Source organism: Oncorhynchus gorbuscha, linkage group LG13, assembly GCF_021184085.1.
Source record: "Oncorhynchus gorbuscha isolate QuinsamMale2020 ecotype Even-year linkage group LG13, OgorEven_v1.0, whole genome shotgun sequence".
In the NCBI taxonomy this organism is placed as follows: Eukaryota; Metazoa; Chordata; class Actinopteri; order Salmoniformes; family Salmonidae; genus Oncorhynchus; species Oncorhynchus gorbuscha.
Genome location: NC_060185.1, coordinates 102574789 through 102594692, shown reverse-complemented (window position 1 = coordinate 102594692; position 19904 = coordinate 102574789). Strand labels below are relative to the sequence as shown.

General features: G+C 70.6%; 1 pseudogene; it reads right to left on the bottom strand.

Moving 5' to 3' along the window:
- Positions 1-575: 575 nt before the first annotated feature.
- Positions 576-19904, bottom strand: part of LOC123994235 — a 50028-nt pseudogene continuing 30699 nt past the window's right edge.

Below are 19904 nucleotides of genomic sequence, written 5' to 3'. Positions count from 1 at the left end.
GCGCGTCAGTCGCGCCGTCGCGGCGACGGGTGCCGTCAGCTGCGTCAGGCGCTGCTGCGGCGACGGCGCGCTCAGTCGCGGCGGCGTCAGTTTGGCCCTGCGTCGCGCTCGCTGCGCCGTCGCGGCGTCGGCGGCGCTGCTGTTTGCCGTCAGGCGGCGCTGCGCCGTCGCGGCGGCGCTGGCTGCTGCGTCGCGGCGCTCGCGCCGTCGCGCCGCGGCGTCAGGCGCCGGTTACTGGGTTGCGGCGGCGTGCCGTCATTGCCGCGCCTGCTGCGGCGGCGCTGTTGTCAGCTCGCGGCGCTCGTCGCGCTGCGGCGGCGCTGGCTGCGTCCCGCGTCATTGTGCCGCCGGCTGCGTCAGGCGGCGTGGTGTCAGGCCAGGTGGCGCTGTTGTCAGCGTTGTTGCGGCGCCGTTGGTCGCGTCGTTCGCGGCCGTCGTTGCTGTCGCGCCAGGGTGGCGTTGTTGTTGTGGCGCTCGTTGTGGTGGCGGTGGTGTTGTTGTGGTGGTGCCAGGTGTGGTGTTGTTGTGTTGTTGTGGTGTTGTTGTGGTGTTGTTGTGTTGTGGCGTGAGGCGTCCGAGGCACTTTGAACTCCAGGCTTCTTCCTCCCAGCTCTCTAACTCAACAGGAAACTGGAAACACAAACAGTTAGTCAGACAACACGGAGTGAAAAAGAAGTGTGTGTGTGTGTGTGTGTGTGTGTGTGTGTGTGTGTGTGTGTGTGTGTGTGTGTGTGTGTGTGTGTGTGTGTGTGTGTGTGTGTGTGTATTACCTGTAAGGGTATCCATGGTATTTAGCTCTAAAGATGGACAGCAGCCAACTGAAGAAGAGCATCACCAGACCGATCCCTGCTACACACATGACTAGAGACAGAGAGAGAGACTGATAGAAAACTGAGAAAAACACTGACTTGGTACAGACTCAGAGAGCACAGTCTGGCTATAGAGACCGGTCGTCACAGACAAACCTGGCTGCCCAGAGAGGACAGTCTGGCTGCCCAGAGAGGACAGTCTGGCTATAGAGACCGGTCGTCACAGACAAACCTGGCTGCCCAGAGAGGACAGTCTGGCTGCCCAGAGAGGACAGTCTGGCTATAGAGACCGGTCGTCACAGACAAACCTGGCTGCCCAGAGAGGACAGTCTGGATATAGAGACCGGTCGTCACAGACAAACCTGGCTGCCCAGAGAGGACAGTCTGGCTATAGAGACCGGTCGTCACAGACAAACCTGGCTGCCCAGAGAGGACAGTCTGGCTATAGAGACCGGTCATCACAGACAAACCTGGCTGCCCAGAGAGGACAGTCTGGCTATAAGAGACCGGTCGCTGCCCAGAGAGGGACAGTCTGGTTATAAGAGACCGGTCGCTGCCCAGAGAGGACAGTCTGGCTATAAGAGACCGGTCGTGGTAGTGGTATGGGTGGTAATGATAATGATAACAGCCTTAGTGGTGGTGGCAGTAGTAGTGGCATGGGTGGTAATGATAACAGCCTAGGATGGTGGTGGCAGTAGTAGTGGCATGGGTGGCAACGATAACAGCCCAGCGACGGCGGCGGCAGCAGTAGCTGTGGCATGGGTGGCAACGACAACAGCCTAGTGGCGGCGGCAGCAGCAGCGGCACGGGCGGCAACGATAACGATTAACAGCCTAGCGACGGCGGCGGCAGCAGTGGTACGGGCGGCAACGATAACGATAACAGCCTAGCGACGGCGGCGGCAGTAGCAGTGGCATGGGCGGCAACGACAACAGCCTAGCGATTTGCGGCGGCAGCAGCAGCGGCATGGGCGGCAACGATAACGACAACAGCCTATCATGGCGGCGGCAACAGTGGCATGGGCGGCAACGATAACAGCCTGGCGACGGCGGCAGCAGTAGCGGCATGGGCGGCAACGACAACGGCAACAGCCTAGTGGCGGTGGTGGTGGCGTTAGCAGTGGCACGGGCGGCAACGACAACAGCCTAGCGACGGCGGCGGCATTGCAGTGGCATGGGCGGCAACGACAACAGCCTAGCGACGGCGGCAGCAGCAGCAGTGGCATGGGTGGCAACGACAACAGCCTCAGCGACGGCGGCAGCAGCAGCAGCGGTACGGGTGGCAACGATAACGACAACAGCCTAGCGGCGGCGGCAGCAGCAGTGGCATGGGCGGCAACGACAACGATGTAACAGCCTGATGGCGGCAGCAGTGGCATGGGCGGCAACGACAACAGCCTAGCGACGGCGGCAGTAGTGGCAACAGCCTAGCGGCGACGGCGGCAGCAGTGGCATGGGCGGCAACGACAACAGCCCAGCGACGGCGGCGGTGCCAGCAGCAGCACGGGCGGCAACGGCAACAGCCTAGCGGCGATGGCAGCAGCTGGCGGGCATGGGCGGCAACGGCAAACGCCTAGCGGCGGCAGCAGCAGCAGTGGCACGGCGGCAACGGCAACGACAACAGCCTAGCGGCGGCAGCAGCAGCAGCGGCACGGGCGGCAACGGCAACGACAAATCAGCCCAGCGGCGGCAGCAGCAGCAGTGGCACGGGCGGCAACGATAACGACAACAGCCCAGACGGCGGCAGCAGTGGCACGGGCGGCAACGATAACAGCCCAGCGACGGCGGCGGCAGCAGCAGTGGCAGCGGCAACGACAACAGCCCAGCGATTTGCGGTGGCGGTCAGTGGTACGGGCGGCAACGACAACAGCCTAGCGACGGCGGCAGCAGCAGCAGTGGCACGGGGCGGCAACGACAACAGCCTAGCGACGGCAAAGCAGCAGCAGCAGTGGCATGGGTGGCAACGATAACGACAACAGCCCAGCGGCGGCGGCAGCAGCAGTGGCAGGGCCTATAACGATGAAACAGCCTAGCGACGGCGGCGGCAAAGTGGCACGGGCGGCAACGACAACAGCCCAGCGACGGTGGTGGCGACGGCGGGTGCAGGCAGCAACGATGGCATGGGCGGCAACGACAACAGCCCAGCGACGGCGGCAGCAGCAGCAGTGGCACGGGCAACGACAACAGCCCAGCGACGGCGGCAGCAGCAGCAGTGGCACGGGCGGCAACGATAACGATAAACGACAACAGCGGCGGCGGCAGCAGCAGTGGCACGGGCGGCAACGATAACGACAACAGCCTAGCGGCGGCGGCAGCAGCAGTGGCACGGGCGGCAACGACAACAGCCTAGCGACGGTGGTGGCAGCAGCAGTGGCATGGGCGGCAACGATAACAGCCCAGCGACGGCGGCAGCAGCAGCAGCAACGGGCGGCAACGATAACAGCCTAACGACGGCAGCAGCACGGGCGGCAACGACAGCAGCGGCGAGCAGCAACGCGGCAGCGCGGCAACGGCAACGACAACAGCCCAGCGACGGCGGCAGCAGCGGTACGGGGGTGGCAACGACAACAGCCTAGCGGCGGCAGCAGCAACAGCCAGCGACGGCGGCAGCAGCAGCAGCAACGACGGGCGGCAACGACAACAGCCCAGCGACGGCGGCAGCAGCAGCAGGCATGGGCGGCAACGGCAACAGCCTAGCGACGGCGGCAGCAGCAGCAGTGGCATGGGCGGCAACGACAACCAGCCCAGCGACGGCAGGCAGCAGCAGGCAAGCAGCAGCAGCCTAGCGACGGCGGCAGCAGCAGCAAACGACATGACAGCAGCCTAGCGACGGCGGCAGCAGCAGCAGCGGCAGGGCGGCAACGACAAGCGGGCGGCAGCAGCAGCAACGGCAACAGCCCAGCGGCAGCAGCAGCCGGGCGGCGGCAACGGCAACAGCCCAGCGGCGGCAGCAGCAGCAGCATGCAACGACGAGCGGCAGGGCGGCAACGGCAACGACAGCCCAGCGGCGGCAGCAGCAGCAGCGGCAACGGGCAACGGCAACGACAACAGCCTAGCGGCGGCAGCAGCAGCAGCAGGCATGGGCGGCAACGACAACGATAACAGCCCAGACGGCGACAGGCAGCAGTGGCATGGGCGGCAACGACAACAGCCTAGCGACGGCGGCGGCAGCAGCAGTGGCACGGGCGGCAACGATAACAGCCTAGCGATTGGTGGCGGCAACAGTGGCATGGGCGGCAACGATAACAGCCTAGCGACGGCGGCAGCAGCAGCAGCGGCATGGGCGGCAACGATAACAGCCCAGCGACGGCGGCAGCAGCAGCAGTGGCATGGGCGGCAACGACAACGACAGCAGCCCAGCGGCGGCAGCAGCAGCAGCGGCACGGGCGGCAACGACAATCAGCCCAGCGACGGCGGCGGCAGCAGCAGCGGCAGCGGCAACGACAACAGCCTAGCGACGGCGCAGCAGCAGCGGCACGGGCGGCAACGACAAACAGCCAGCAGCAGCGACGGCGGCAGCAGCAGCAGTGGCATGGGCGGCAACGATTAACAGCCTAGCGACGGCGGCGGCAGCAGCAGCAACGGGCGGCAACGACAACGACAACAGCCCAGCGACGGCGGCAGCAGCAGCGGCACGGGCGGCAACGACAACGACAACAGCCCAGCGGCGGCGGCAGCAGCAGGCAGCGGGCGGCAACGACAACAGCCCAGCGACGGCGGCGGCAGCAGCAGTGGCACGGGCGGCAACGACGAACAGCCCAGCGACGGCGGCAGCAGCAGCAGGCACGGGCGGCAACGACAACAGCCCAGGCGGCGGCAGCAGCGGCACGGGCGGCAACGACAACAGCCCAGCGACGGCGAGCAGCAGCGGCACGGGCGGCAACGACAACAGCCAGCAGCGACGGCAGCAGCAGCGGCGACGGGCGGCAACGACAGCAGCCCAGCGGCGGCAGCAGCAGCGGTACGGGCGGCAACGACAACAGCCCAGGCGGCGGCAGCAGCGGCAACGGGCGGCAACGACAACAGCCCAGCGACGGCGCGGCGGCAGCAGCAGCGGCGGCGGCAACGACAACAGCCTGCGACGGCAGGTGGCGGCAGCAACGACAACAGCCCAGCGACGGCGGCGGCAGCAGCAGTGGCAACGGGCGGCAACGACAACAGCCTAGCGACGGCGGCAACGACGACAACAGCCCAGCGACGGCGGCAGCAGCAGCGGCATGGGCGGCAACGACAACAGCCTAGCGGCGGCAGCAGCGGCGGGTGGCAACGACAACAGCCTAGCGGCGGCAGCAGCAGCGGCAACGGCAACGATAACAGCCTAGCGGCGGCAGCAGCGGCATGGGCGGCAACGACAACAGCCCAGCGACGGCGGCAGCAGCAGCGGCACGGGCGGCAACGACAACAGCCCAGCGACGGCGGCGGCAGCAGCAGCGGCACGGGCGGCAACGACAACAGCCCAGCGACGGCGGCAGCAGCAGCAGCGGCGGGCGGCAACGATAACAGCCCAGCGACGGCGGCGGCAGCAGCAACGACAACAGCCCAGCGACGGCGGCGGCGGCAGTAACGACAACAGCCTAGCGACGGCGGCGGCAGCAGCAGCGGCATGGGGGCGGCAACGGCAACGACAACAGCCCAGCGGCGGCAGCAGCAGCGGCACGGGCGGCAACGACAACAGCCTAGCGGCGGCAGCAGCAGCGACGGGCGGCAACGACAACAGCCCAGCGACGGCGGCAGCAGCAACGACAGCACAGCCCAGCGACGGCGGCGGCGGCAGCAACGCAACGACATTTGCAGCCTAGCGACGGTGGCGGCGGCAGCGACGACGGCGGCGGCAACGATCAGCGGCGGTGGCCAGCGACGGCGGCGGCGGCAAGCGACAACAGGCGACGGCGGCAGCAGCAACGACAACAGCCTGGCGACGGCGGCGGCAGCAGTGGCATGGGCGGCAACGACAACAGCCCAGCGACGGCGGCGGCAGCAACGACAACGGCGACGGCGGCAACGGCAGCAACGACAGCAGCCCAGCGACGGCGGCGGCGGCAGGCAACGACAACAGCCTAGCGACGGCGGCAGCAGCAGCAGGCAGTGGCACGGGCGGCAACGACAACAGCCCAGCGACGGCGGCGGCAGCAACAGCCTAGCGACGGGCAACGACAACAGCCCAGCGACGGCGGCGGCAGCAGCGGCAACGGGCGGCAACGACAACAGCCCAGCGACGGCGGCGGCGGCAGCAACGACAACAGCCCAGCGACGGCGGCGGCAGCAAACGACAACAGCCTAGCGACGGCGGCGGCGGCAAACGACAACAGCCTAGCGGCGGCGGCGGCAGCAACGACAACAGCCAGCGACGGCGGCGGCGGCAACGACAACGAGCGACGGCGGCGGCAGCAAACGACAACAGCCTAGCGATGGCGGCAGCAGCAGCGGCACGGGCGGCAACGACAACAGCCCAGCGACGGCGGCGGCAGCAGCAGCAGGGCGGCAACGGTAACGACAACAGCCCAGCGACGGCGGCGGCAGGCAGCAACGACAACAGCCTAGCGACGGCGGCGGCAGCAACGACAACAGCCTAGCGACGGCGGCAGCAGCAACGACAACGGCCTAGCGGCGGCAGCGACAGCAACGACAACAGCCCAGCGACGGCGGCAGCAACGACAACAGCGGCGACGGCGGCAGCAGCAACGACAACAGCCCAGCGACGGCGGCGGCAGCAGCAGCGGTACGGGCGGGCAACGACAACAGCCAGCGACGGCGGCGGCAACGACAACGACAGCAGCAGCAGCGACGGCGGCAACGAAACGACAACAGCCCAGCGACGGCGGCGGCAGCAGGGCGGCAACGGCAGCCCAACGGCGGCGGCGGCAGCGGCAACGACAACAGCCCAGCGACGGCGGCGGCAGCAGCGGCAACGGTGGGCAACGACAACAGCCCAGCGACGGCGGCGGCAGCAGCAACGACAACAGCCCAGCGACGGCGGCGGCATGGGCGGCAACGACAACAGCCTAGACGACGGCGGCGGCAGCAGCAACGACAACAGCCCAGCGACGGCGGCGGCAAACGACAACAGCCCAGCGACGGCGGCGGCAGCAACGACAACAGCCCAGCGAGGCGGCGGCAGGCAGCAGCGGCGACGGGCGGCAACGACAACAGCGGCAGCAGCGGGCAGCGACGGCAGCAACGACAACAGCCCAGCGACGGCGGCGGCGGCAGCAACGACAACAGCCTAGCGGCGGGGCGGCAGCGAACGACAACAGCCCAGCGGCGGCGGCGGCAGCAGACGATTGCAGCCTAGCGACGGCGGCAGCGGGCGGCAACGACAACAGCCCAGCGACGGCAGCAGCAGGGGACGGCAACGGCAACAGCCTAGCGGCGACGGCAGCAGTGGCGACGGCGGCAACGACAACAGCCCAGCGACGGCGGCAGCAGCAGCGGCACGGGCGGCAACGGCAACAGCCCAGCGGCGGCGGCAGCAGCAGCGGCACAGGCGGCAACGGCAACAGCCCAGCGACGGCGGCGGCAGCAGCAGCGGCATGGGCGGCAACGACAACAGCCCAGCGACGGCGGCGGCAGCAGCAGCAGCGACGGGGGCGGCAACGACAACAGCCCAGCGACGGGCGGCAGCAGCAACGGCGACGGGCGGCAACGACAACAGCCCAGCGGCGGCAGCAGCAGCAGTGGCATGGGCGGCAACGAAACGAGCAACAGCCTGCGACGGCAGCAGCAGCGGTACGGCGGCAACGATAACGACAACAGCCTAGCGGCGGCGGCAGCAGCAACGGCACGGCATGGCGACAACGACAACAGCCCAGCGACGGCGGCAGCAGCAGCGGCATGGGCGGCAACGACAACAGCCCAGCGACGGCGGCGGCAGCAGAGTGGCAGACGGGCGGCAACGATAACAGCCCAGCGACGGCGGCAGCAGCAGCGGCATGGGCGGCAACGACAACAGCGGCGACGGCGGCAGCAGCAGCAGCGGCGGGCGGCAACGACAACGACAGCAGCCCAGCGGCGGCGGCAGCAGCAGCGGCGGGGCGGCAAACGGCGATAACGACAACAGCCAGCGCGGCGGCGGCAGCGCAGCGGCACGGGCGAGCAACGACAACAGCCCAGCGACGGCGGTGGCAGCAGCAGCATGGGCGGCAACGACAACAGCCTAGCGACGGCGGCAGCAGCAGCAGACGGCACGGGCGGCAACGACAACAGCCTAGCGACGGCGGCAGGCGGCACGGGGCGGCAACGACAACAGCCCAGCGGCGAACGGCGGCAGCAGCAGCAGCGGGCGGCAACGACAACAGCCTAGACGACGGCGGCAGCAGCGGCGACGGGCGGCAACGACGAACAGCCCAGCGGCGGCAGCAGCAGCGGCACGGGCGGCAACGACAACAGCCTAACGACGGTGGCAGCAGTGGCGGGTGGCAAACGGCAACAGCCCAGCGACGGCGGCGGCAGCAGCAGCGGCAACGGCAACGACGGCCCAGCGACGGCGGCGGCGGCAGGCAACGACAACAGCCCAGCGACGGCGGCGGCAGCAGCAGTGGCATGGCGGCAACGACAACAGCCGCAGCGACGGCGGCAACGACAACAGCCTAGCGACGGCGGCAGCAGCAGCAGCGGCACGGCGGCAACGACAACAGCCCAGCGACGGCGGCAGCAGCGACGGGCGGCAACGACAGCAGCCCAGCGGCAGCGGCGCAGCAGCGGCGGGCGGCAACGACAACAGCCTAGCGACGGCAGCAGCAGGCGGCAACGGGCGGCAACGACAGCAGCCTAGCGGCGGCGGCGCAGCAACGACGGCACGGGGCGGCAACGACAACAGCCAGCGACGGCGGCGGCAGCAGCAGCAACGCGGCAACGACAACAGCCCAGGCGGCAGCAGACAGCAGCGGCACGGGGCAGCAACGACGACAACAGCCCAGCGACGGCGGCAGCAGCAACGAGCAGCAGCAGCGACGGCGGTGGCAACGGCAACGACAACAGCCCAGCGACGGCGGCGGCAGCAGCAGGCACGGGGCGGCAACGACAACAGCCTAGCGACGGCGGCGGCAGCAGCAGACGGCATGGGCGGCAACGACAACAGCCTAGCGGCGGCAGGCGGCAGGCAGCGATCAGCGACTGGCGGCGGCGACGGCGGCAGCAACGACAACGGCGGCGGCGGCAGCAACGACAACGATTACAGCAGCGGCGGCAGCGGCGACGGCAGCGCAACAGCAGCGGGCGCGGCAACGACAACACCTAGCGACGGCGGCGGCAGCAACGACAACAGCCTAGCGACGGGCGGCAGCAACGACGGCACGACAACAGCCTAGCGACGGCGGCGGCAGCAGCAACAGGCGATTATGGCGGCGGCGCGACGGCAGTGGCAACGATAACAGCCCAGCGACGGCGGCGGCAGCAACGACGACAGCAGCGACGGCGGCAGCGGCAGCGACAACAGCGGCGACGGGTGGCAGCAGCAATTACGAACAGCCTAGCGGCGACGGCGGCGGCAGCAGTAAACAGACGGCAGCGACGGCAGCAGCAGCAGCGGTACGACGGCAGCAACGACAACAGCCTAGCGACGGCGGCGGCAGCAGCAACGGCACGGGCGGCAACGACAACAGCCCAGCGACGGCGGCAGCAGCGGCAGGCGGCGACGGCAGTACAACAGCCCAGCGACGGCGGCGGCGGCAACGCAACGCAACGACAACAGCCCAGCGACGGCGGCAGCAGCAACGGCAACAGCAACGACAACAGACGGCGACGGCGGCAACGCAGCAGCAGCAACGGGCGGCAGGCAGTGGCAACAGCCAACGACGGCGGCGGCAGCAGCAACGACGAAACGGCACAACAGCCTAGCGACGGCGGCGGCAGGCGACGGCAGCGGACAGCAGCCTAACGGGGTGGCAGCGAGGTGGACGGCAACAACGGCGACGGGCAGCGATAACAGCCTAGCGACGGCGGCGCAGCGACAGCGGCGACGGCGGCGGATAACAGCCCAGCGACGGCACGGCAGCAGCACGGCGGCAACGACAACAGCCCAGCGACGGCGGCGGCAGGCAGCAAGCAACGACAACAGCCCAGCGACGGCGGCGGCAGCAGCAGCGGCAGCACGGGGCAACAACGACAACAGCAGCGACGGCGGCAGCGCAACAGCCTAGCGACGGCACGGGGCGGCAACGACAACAGCCCAGCGACGGCGGCGGCAGCACGACAACGCAGCAGCGACGCAGGCGGCAGGCAACGACAACAGCCCAGCGACGGCGGCGGGCGGCAACGACAACAGCCCAGCGACGGCGGCAGCAGCAACGACAACAGCGACGGCAGGCGGCAACGACAACAGCCCAGCGACGGCGGCGGCAGCAACGAGCGGCGACAACGCCCAGCGACGGCGGCGGCAGCAACGACGCGACGGCAGCGGCAACAACGACGACGGCAACGGCAACGACAACAGCCCAGCGACGGCGGCAGGCAGCAACGACGGCAGCCCAGCGACGGCGGCGCAGCAGCAGGGCATGGGCGGCAACGACGGCAGCCCAGCGACGGCGGCGGCGCAACAGCAACGACAACAGCCTAGCGACGGCGGCAGGCGGCAGCGGCGACGGGCGGCAACGACAACGAGCCCAGCGACGGCGGCGGCAGCAGCAACGCAACAGCAGCAGCAACGGCGGCGGCGGCGGCAACGACAACAGCCCAGCGACGGCGGCGGCGGCAGCAGCAGACAGCAGCAGCGACGGGCGGCGGCGGCAGAACGACAACCAGCCTAGCGACGGCGGCGGCAGCGGCAACAGCCCAGCGACGGCGCAGCAGTGGCACGGGCGGCAACGACAACAGCCCAGCGACGGCGGCGGCAGCAGCAACAACGCCCAGCGACGGCGGCGGCAGCAACGACAACAGCCCAGCGACGGCGGCGGCAGCGGCACGGCGAACGACAACAGCAGCAGACGACGGCGGCGGCAACGCAACAGCAGCGACGGCAGCAGCAACGAACGACAACAGCAGCGACGGCGGCGGCAGCGACGGGCGCAACGATAACAGCAGCGACGGCGGCGGCAGCAGCAGCGGCGACGGTGGCGGCAACGACAACAGCCCAGCGACGGCGGCGGCAGCAGCAGCGACGACGGGCAACGACAACAGCCCAGCGACGGCGGCGGCAGCAGCAGGCGGGCAGCAACGACAACAGCCCAGCGACGGCGGCAGCAGCAACGACGGCGGCAACGACAACAGCCCAGCGACGGCGGCGGCAGCAGCAGCGGCAACGGGGCGGCAACGACGAAACAGCCTAGCGACGGCGGCAGCAGCAGCGGCGACGGGCAACGACAACAGCCCAGCGACGGCGGCGGCAGCAGCAGCACGGGCGGCAACGACAACAGCCTAGCGACGGCGGCGGCAGCAGGTGGGCGGCAACGACAACAGCCCAGCGACGGCGGCGGGCAGCAGCAACAGACGGGGCGGCAGCAGACAGCAGCAGCAGCGACGGCGGCGGCAGCAGGCAACGACGACGGCCCAGCGACGGCGGCAGCAGCAGTGGCAGGGGCGGCAACGACAACAGCCCAGCGACGGCGGCAGCAGCAGCAGCACGACGGGCGGCCTAGCGACGGCGGCGGCAGCAACGACAACAGCCCAGCGACGGCGGCAGCAGCAGCGACAACGACGGTGGCAGGCGCGGCGGCGGCAGCGCGGCACGACAACAGCCCAGCGACGGCGGCGGCAACGACGCAGCAGCCCAGCGACGGCAACGGCAGCAACGACGACAGCCAGCAGCGACGGCGGCGGCAGCGACAACAGCCAGCGACGGGCGGCAACGACGAACAGCCCAGCAGCGGCGGCGGCAGCAGACGATGCAGGCAACGGCGGCGGCAGCAACGACGAACAGCCCAGCGACGGTGGCGGCAACGCAGCAGCGACGCACGGGCGGCAACGATACAGCCTAGCGACGGCGGCAGCGGCAGCAACGAACGACACGCCCAGCGACGGCGGCAGGCAGCGATGGCGGCAACGACAACAGCCTAGCGACGGCGGCGGCAGCAGCAACGACAGCAGCCCAGCGACGGCGGCAACAGGCACGACAACAGCCTAGCGACGGCGGCGGCGGCAGCAACGACGACAGCCCAGCGACGGCGGCGGCAACGACAACAGCAGCAGCGACGGCGGCGGCAGCAACGACAACAGCCCAGCGATGGCGGCGGCAGCAACGACAACAGCCAGCGACGGCGGCACGCAGCAACGACGACAGCAGGCGGCAGCGACGGCGGCGGCAGGCAACGGCAACGAACGGCAGCCCAGCGACGGCGCAGCAGCAAACGGCAACGGCAGCAGCCCAGCGACGATTTACGGTGGCAGCAACGACAACAGCCTAGCGACAGCGGCAGCAACGACGAACAGCCTAGGCACGACGGCGGCAGCAACGACAACAGCCCAGCGACGGCGGCGGCAGCAACAGACAACAGCCCAGCGACGGCGGCGGCAAACGACAACAGCCTAGCGGCGGCGGCGGCAGGCAACGACGAACGGCAACGACAACAGCCCAGCGACGGCGGCAGCAGCAACGATAACAACAGCCCAGCGACGGCGGCAGCGACAGCAACAGCCCAGCGACGGCGGCGGGCAGCAACGACAACGCCCAGCGACGGCAGCGGCAGCAGGCAACGACAGCGGCAGGACGGCAACGGACAAGCAACGACAACAGCCCAGCGACGGCGGCGGCGGCAGCAGCAGCGGCGGCAGCAGCAACGACAACAGCCCAGCGACGGCGGCGGCACGCAGAACGACGACAGCAGCAGCGACGGCGGCGGCAGCAACGACAACGGCGGCACGGCGGCGGCAACGACAACAGCCCAGCGACGGCGGCGGCAGCAGCAACGACAACAGCGCGACGGCAGCAGCACGACGACAGCCCAGCGACGGCGGCGGCAGCAGCAACGGCGGGGCGGCAGCGATTAAACAGCCCAGCGACGGCGGCGGCAGCAGCAACGACGACGGCGGCAACGACGGCAACGACGCGAGCGGCAGGGCGGCAGCAGCAACGGCGACGGCAGCAACGATGAACAGCCCAGCGACGGCGGCAGCAGCAACGACAACGAGCAGCAGCGACGGCGGCGGCAGCAACGGCACGACGGCAACGAGCAACAGCCCAGCGACGGCGGCAGGCAGCAACGACACGACGAGCGACAGCGCGACGGCGGCGGCAGCAACGACGACGGCGGCAGCGACGGCAGCGGCAGCAGCAACGACGACGCGGCAGCGGCAGCGGCGGCGGCAACGACGACAGCCCAGCGACGACGGCAGGACAACAGCAGCGACGGTGCGGCAGCAGGCAAGCGACGGGCGGCAGCAACGACAACAGCCCAGCGGCGGCGGCGGCAGCAGACAACAGCCCAGCGACGGCGGCGGCAACGCAACGACAACAGCCCAGCGACGACGGCGGCAGCAGCAGACAGCAGCCCAGCGACGGCGGCAACAGCAACGACGAACAGCGACAGCAGCAGCGACGGCGGCGGCAGCAGCAGACAACAGGCAGCGACGGCGGCAGCAGGCAGCAACGACAACAGCCCAGCGACGGCGGCGGCAGCAACGGCGGCGGCAACGACAGCAGCCCAGCGACGGCGGCGGCGGCAGCAGCAACGACAACAGCGAGCGACGGCGGCGGCAGCAACGACGACAGCAGCGAGCGGCGGCGGCAGCAGCAGGCGGCGGCGGCAACGCAACAACAGCCTGCGACGGCGGGGCAGCAACGACAACGAGCGGCAGCGGCAGAGCAACGGCGACGGCGGCAACGAACGACGAACAGCCAAGCGACGGCGGCGGCGGCAGCAACGACGAATGTTCAGCGGCAGCAGCGACGGCGGCGGCAGCAGCGACAACAGGCAGCGACGGCAGCGGCAGCACGATGGCAGGGCGGCAACGACGACGGCAGCCAGCGACGACGCGGCAGGCAGCAGCAACGGGAGGCAACGACAACAGCCCAGCGACGGCGGCGGCAGCAGCAGCAACGACGACGGCAAACAACGACAACAGCCTAGCGGCGGCGGCAGTGGCAGCAGCGACGGCAGGCAACAGCCCAGCGACGGCGGCGGCAGCAGCAACGACGACGCGGCAACGACAACAGCCTAGCGACGGCGGCGCGGCAGCAGCAACGACGAACAGCCCAGCGACGGCGGCGACAGCAGCAACGACAACGACAGCGGCGGCAGCGGCGACGGCAGCGACGCAACAGCCCAGCGACGGCGGCGGCAGCAGCAACGCAACGACGGGGCGGCAACGATAACAGCCCAGCGACGGCGGCGGCAGCAACGACGACAACAGCCTAGCGACGGCAGCAGCAACGACAACAGCAAGCGACGGCGGCGGCAGCAGCAGCGGCACGGGACGGCAAACGACAACAGCCCAGCGACGGCGGCGGCAGCAGCAAACGACGACAGCAGGCGACGACAACAGCCCAGCGACGGCAACAACGATTTTGGCACAGCCCACGACGGCGGCGGCAGCAGCAACGACGGCGCGACGGCGGCAGCAGCAGCGGCAACGGGCGGCAACGACAACAGCCCAGCGACGGCGGCGGCAGCAGCACGACGACAACGACAACAGCGAGCGACGGCGGCGCAGCGGCGACGACAACAGCCCAGCGACGGCGGCGGCAGACAACGACAACAGCCTAGCGACGGCGGCGGCAACGACAGCAGCAAGCGACGGCGGCGGCAGCAACGACAACAGCCCAGCGACGGCGGCGGCAGCAGGCAACGGCAACGACAACAGCCCAGCGACGGCGGCGGCGGCAGCAACGACAACAGCCCAGCGACGGCAGGCAGGCGGCAGACGGCAGCGACGGCGGCGGCAGCGCAACGACGGCGGCAGCGCGACGGCGACGGCAGCAGCAACGACAGCAGCAGCGACGGCAGCGGCAGCAACGACAACAGCCCAGACGACGGCGGCAGCAGCAGACGGCAACGACAACAGCCCAGCGACGGCAGCAGGCGGCGGCAACGGGCGGCAACGACAACAGCCCAGCGACGGCGGCGGCAGCGCAGCAACGGGCGGCAACGAGCAACGGCAGCCCAGCGAGGCGGCAGCAGCAGCGGACAGCAACGATTGCAGCCCAGCGACGGCGGCGGCAGCAGCAACGACGACGGCAACGACAACAGCCCAGCGACGGCGGCAGCAGCAGCAACGACGGGCGGCAACGGCAAACAACAGCCTAGCGACGGCAGCGGCGGCAGGCAGCAGCAGCGGCACGGGGCAGCAACGACAACAGCCTAGCGACGGCGGCGGCAGGCGGCAACGACGACGGCAGCCGCAGCGACGGCGGCGGCAGCAGCAGTGGCAACGGCGGCAGCGACAACAGCCTAGCGACGGCGGCGGCAGCAGCAGCAGCACGGGACGGCAACGACAGCAGCCCAGCGACGGCGGCAGGCAGCAGCACGGGCGGCAACGAACAGACAACGGCGACGGCGGCAGCAGCAGCGACGCGGCAGACAACAGCCCAGCGACGGCAGGCGGCAGCAGCAACGGGCGGCAGCGACAAACAGCCCAGCGACGGCGGCGGCAGCAGCAACGGGCGAACGACAGCGATGCGCCAGACGGCGGCGGCAGCAGCAGCAGCACGGGGCACGGCAACGACGCAGCCCAGCGGCGGCGGCGGCAGCAGCAGTGGCGGGCGGCAACGACAACAGCCCAGCGACGGCGGCAGCAGCAGCGGCACGGGCGGCAACGACGGCAGCAGCCCGGACGGCGGCAGCAGGCGGCAACGACGGCAACGACAACAGCCAGCGACGGCGGCAGCAGCAGGCAGCGACGGCGGCAACGATCAACAGCCCAGCGACGGCGGCAGCAGCAGCAGGCACGGGCAGCGGGCAACGGCAACGACAACAGCCCAGCGACGGCGGCGGCAGCAGTGGCAACGGGCGGCAACGAACGACACAGCCCAGCGACGGGCGGCGGCAGGCAGACGCGGCAACGACAACAGCCCAGCAGACGGCGGCGGCAGCAGCAGCGGCACGGGCGGCAACGACAAGCCCAGCCCAGCGACGGCGGCGGCAGGCAGCAACGACAACGCCCAGCGACGGCGGCAGCAGCAGCGGCACGGGCGGCAACGACAACAGCAGCGACGGCGGCAGAGCAGCAGCAAGCGACGGCAGCAGCAGCAGCGGCACGGGCGGCAACGACAACAGCAGCCGGCGACGGCGGCAGCAGCAACGGCATGGGCGGCGGCAACGACGCAGCAGCGGCGGCAGCAGCAGCAACAACGGCGGCAACGACAACGATAGCCGAGCGGCGGCAGCAGCAGCAGGCGACGGGCGGCAACGACAGCAGCCCAGGCGGCGGCGCAGCAACGGCACGGGCGGCAACGACAACAGCCCAGCGACGGCGGCAGCAGCAGCAGCGGCGGCGGCGGGCGGCAACGACAACAGCCCAGCGACGGCGGCAGCAGCAGCACGGCGGGGCAACGACAACAGCCCAGCGACGGCGGCGGCAGCAGCAACGACGGCGCGGCAGCAGTACGGCGGCGGCAACGAAACGACAGCAGCCCAGCGACGGCGGCGCAGCAGCAGCACGGGCAGCAACGACGAACAGCAGCGACGGCAGCGGCAGCGGCGGCGGCGGCAGGGCGGCAACGACGGCAGCAGCGACGGCGGCAGCAGACGGCATGGGCAACGGCAACGACGACAGCAGCAGCGACGGCGGCGGCAGCAGCAACGACGACGGCAGCAGCGACGGCGGCGGCGGCAGCAACGACAACAGCCTACGACGGCAGCGAGCGGCAGCAGCAACGACAACGACAGCAGCAGCGAACGACGGCGGCGGCGCAACGCAACAGCCCAGCGACGGCGGCGCAACGACAAATCAGCCCAGCGACGGCGGCGGTGGCAGCAACGGCGACGGCAACGACAACAGCCCAGCGACGGCGGCGGCAGCAGCAGGGCGGCAACGACAACAGCCCAGCAGCGGCGGCGGCAGCAGCAGCGGCATGGGCGGCAACGACAACAGCCCAGCGACGGCGGCGGCAGGCAACGCAACGATGACGGGCAGCCCAGCGACGGCGGCAGCAGCAGCGGCACGGGACGGCAACGACAACAGCCCAGCGACGGCGGCAGCAGCAGCAACGACAACAGCAGCAGCGACGGCAACAGCAACGACGCAGCCCAGCGACGGCGGCGGCGGCAGCAGCGGACGAACGGCAGCGACGGCAGCGGCGACGCAACGACAGGCGGCAGCAGCGACGGCGGCAGCAGCAACGACGGCAGCCCAGCGACGGGGCGGCGGCAAACGACAACAGCCTAGCGGCGGCGGCAGCAGCAACGCACGGCATGGGTGCAACGATAACAACCCAGCGACGGCGGCAGCAGCGCAACGACGGCGGCAGCAACGACAACAGCCCAGCGACGGCGGCGGCAGCAGGCGACGACGGCAGCAACGCAACAGCCCAGACGACGGCGGCAGCAGGCGACGCAGACGAACAGCCCACGACGGCGGCAGCGACAACAGCCCAGTGCGACGGCGGCGGCAGCAACGACGAAACAGCAGCAGCGGCGGCAGCAGCCAGCAGACGACGGCAGCAGCGGCGGCGACGGCGGCAGCACAGCAACGACAACAGCAGCAGCGACGGCGGCGGCAGCAGCAGCGACGGGCGGCAACGACAACAGCCCAGCGACGGCGGCGGCAACGACAACAGCCCAGCGACGGCGGCGGCAGCAACGACAACAGCCCAGCGACGGCGGCGGCAACGACGACAGCCAGCGACGGCGGCGGCAGGCAGCGACGACAACAGCCCAGCGACGGCGGCGGCAGCACGGCAGCAGCACGCGTGGGCGGCAACGCAGCAACGACGACGGCAGCCCAGCGACGGCGGCGGCAGGCAGCAGCGACGATGGCAGCAACGACAACAGCCCAGCGACGGCGGCAGCAGCAACGCAACAGAGCGACGGCAACGATTGCAGCAGCAACGACAACAGCGGCACGGCGGCAGCAACGACGGCGGCAACGACAACAGCCCAGCGACGGCGGCGGCAGCAACGCAACAGCCCAGCGACGGCGGCGGCAGCGACGACGGCGGCAACGATAACAGCCTAGCGACGACGGCGGCAGCGACGCAGCCCAGCGACGGCGGCGGCAACGACAACAGCCCAGCGACGGCGGCGGCAGCAACGACAACAGCCCAGCGACGGCGGCGGCAGCAACGACAACGCAGCAGCGACGGCGGCGCAAACGACAGCAGCCAGCGACGGCGGCGGCAGCAAACGACGGCACAGCCTGCGACGGGCGGCGGCAGCAGCAACGACGATTACGGCGGCGGCGGCAGCAACGACGGCAGCAGCAGCGGCGGCGGCGGCGGCAACGGCAACGACAACAGCCAGCGACGGCGGCGGCAGCAGCGGCAACAGACGACGGCAGCGGCAACGAACGACGGCAACAGCCCAGCGACGGCGGCGGCAGCAGCAACGACGACGGCAACGACAACAGCCCAGCGACGGGCGGCAGCAGCAACGACAACAGCCTAGCGACGGCGGCAGGCAACGACAACAGCCCAGCGACGGCGGCGGCAGCAACGACAACGCCCAGGGCGGCAACGACAACAGCCTAGCGACGGCGGCGGCAGCAGCAACGACGACGGCACAGCCCAGCGACGGCGGCGGCAGCAGCAACAGCGACGACGGGGCGGCAACGACAACAGCGCGACGGCGGCGGCAGCAGCAACGACAACAGCCTAGCGACGGCGGCGGCAGCAACGACAACAGCAAACGACGGCGGCGGCAACGACAACAGCAGCGACGGCGGCGGGCAGCAACGACAACGGCGCGACGGCGGCAGCAACGGCGACGGCAACGACAACAGCCCAGCGACGGCGGCAGCAGCAGCACGGGCGGCGGCAGCGACAACAGCCCAGCGACGGCGGCGGCAGCAACGCAACGACGACGGCAGGCGGCAGGCAACGACAACGGCAGCCTAGCGACGGCGGGCGGCAGCAACGACAACAGCGCGGCAACGACAACGGCGGCAACGGCGGCAGCGACGGCAGCAGCAACGACGAACAGCGACAGCGACGACGGCGCAGCAGCAACAACGACGGCAGCGGTACAGCCAGGCGACGGCGGCGGCAGCAGCGGCACGGGCGGCAACGATAACAGCCCAGCGACGGCGGCGGCAGCAGCAACGACGACGGCGGCAACGACGACGGCAGCAGCAACGACGACGGCAGCGGCAGGCGGCAACGACGACGGCAGCGACAACAGCCCACGACGGCGGCGGTGCAGCAACGACAGACAGCGACGGCGGCGGCAGCAGCAGCGGCACGGGCGGCAACGATACGGCAGCGGCCAGCGACGAGGCGGCAGGCAGCAGCGGCACGACGGCAACGGCAGCAGCCCAGCGACGACGGCGGCAGCAGCAACGACGACAGCAGCGGCAACGGCGGCAGCGACAGCAGCAACGACGGCAGCAGCAGCAACGACGGCGGCAGCAACGACAGCCTAGCGGCGGCGGCAGCAGCAGCAAACGACGACGGCAGCCCAGCGACGGCGGCGGCAGCAGCAACGACGACGGCAACGACAACAGCCCAGCGACGGCGGCGGCAGCAGCAGCGGACGACGGCGGCAGCAACGACGGCAGCCCAGCGACGGCGGCGGCAGCAGTGGCGGCGGCAACGACAACAGCCCAGCGACGGCGGCGGCAGCAGCAACGACGACGGCGGCGGATAGCAACGACGAACAGCGACGGCAGCGGCGGCAGCAGCAACGACGACGGCAGCAGCAACCCAGCGACGCGGCAGCAGCAGCAACGACGACGGCAACGACGAACAGCCTAGCACGACGGCGGCAGCAGGGGCGGCAACGACGACAGCGACGGCGGCGGCGGCAGCAGCGGCACGGGCGGCAACGACAACAGCCTTAGCGACGGCGGCGGCAGCAACGACAGCAGCGACGGCGGCAGCAGGCGGCAACGACAACAGCCCAGCGACGACGGCGGCAGCAGCAGCGACGGGACGGCAGGCAACGACAACAGCCCAGCGACGGCGGCGGCAGCAGCGGCGACGGCGGCAACGACAACAGCCCAGCGACGGCGGCGGCAGCAGCAACGGCACGACGGCGGCAACGACAACAGCCCAGGCGACGGCAGCGGCAGCAAC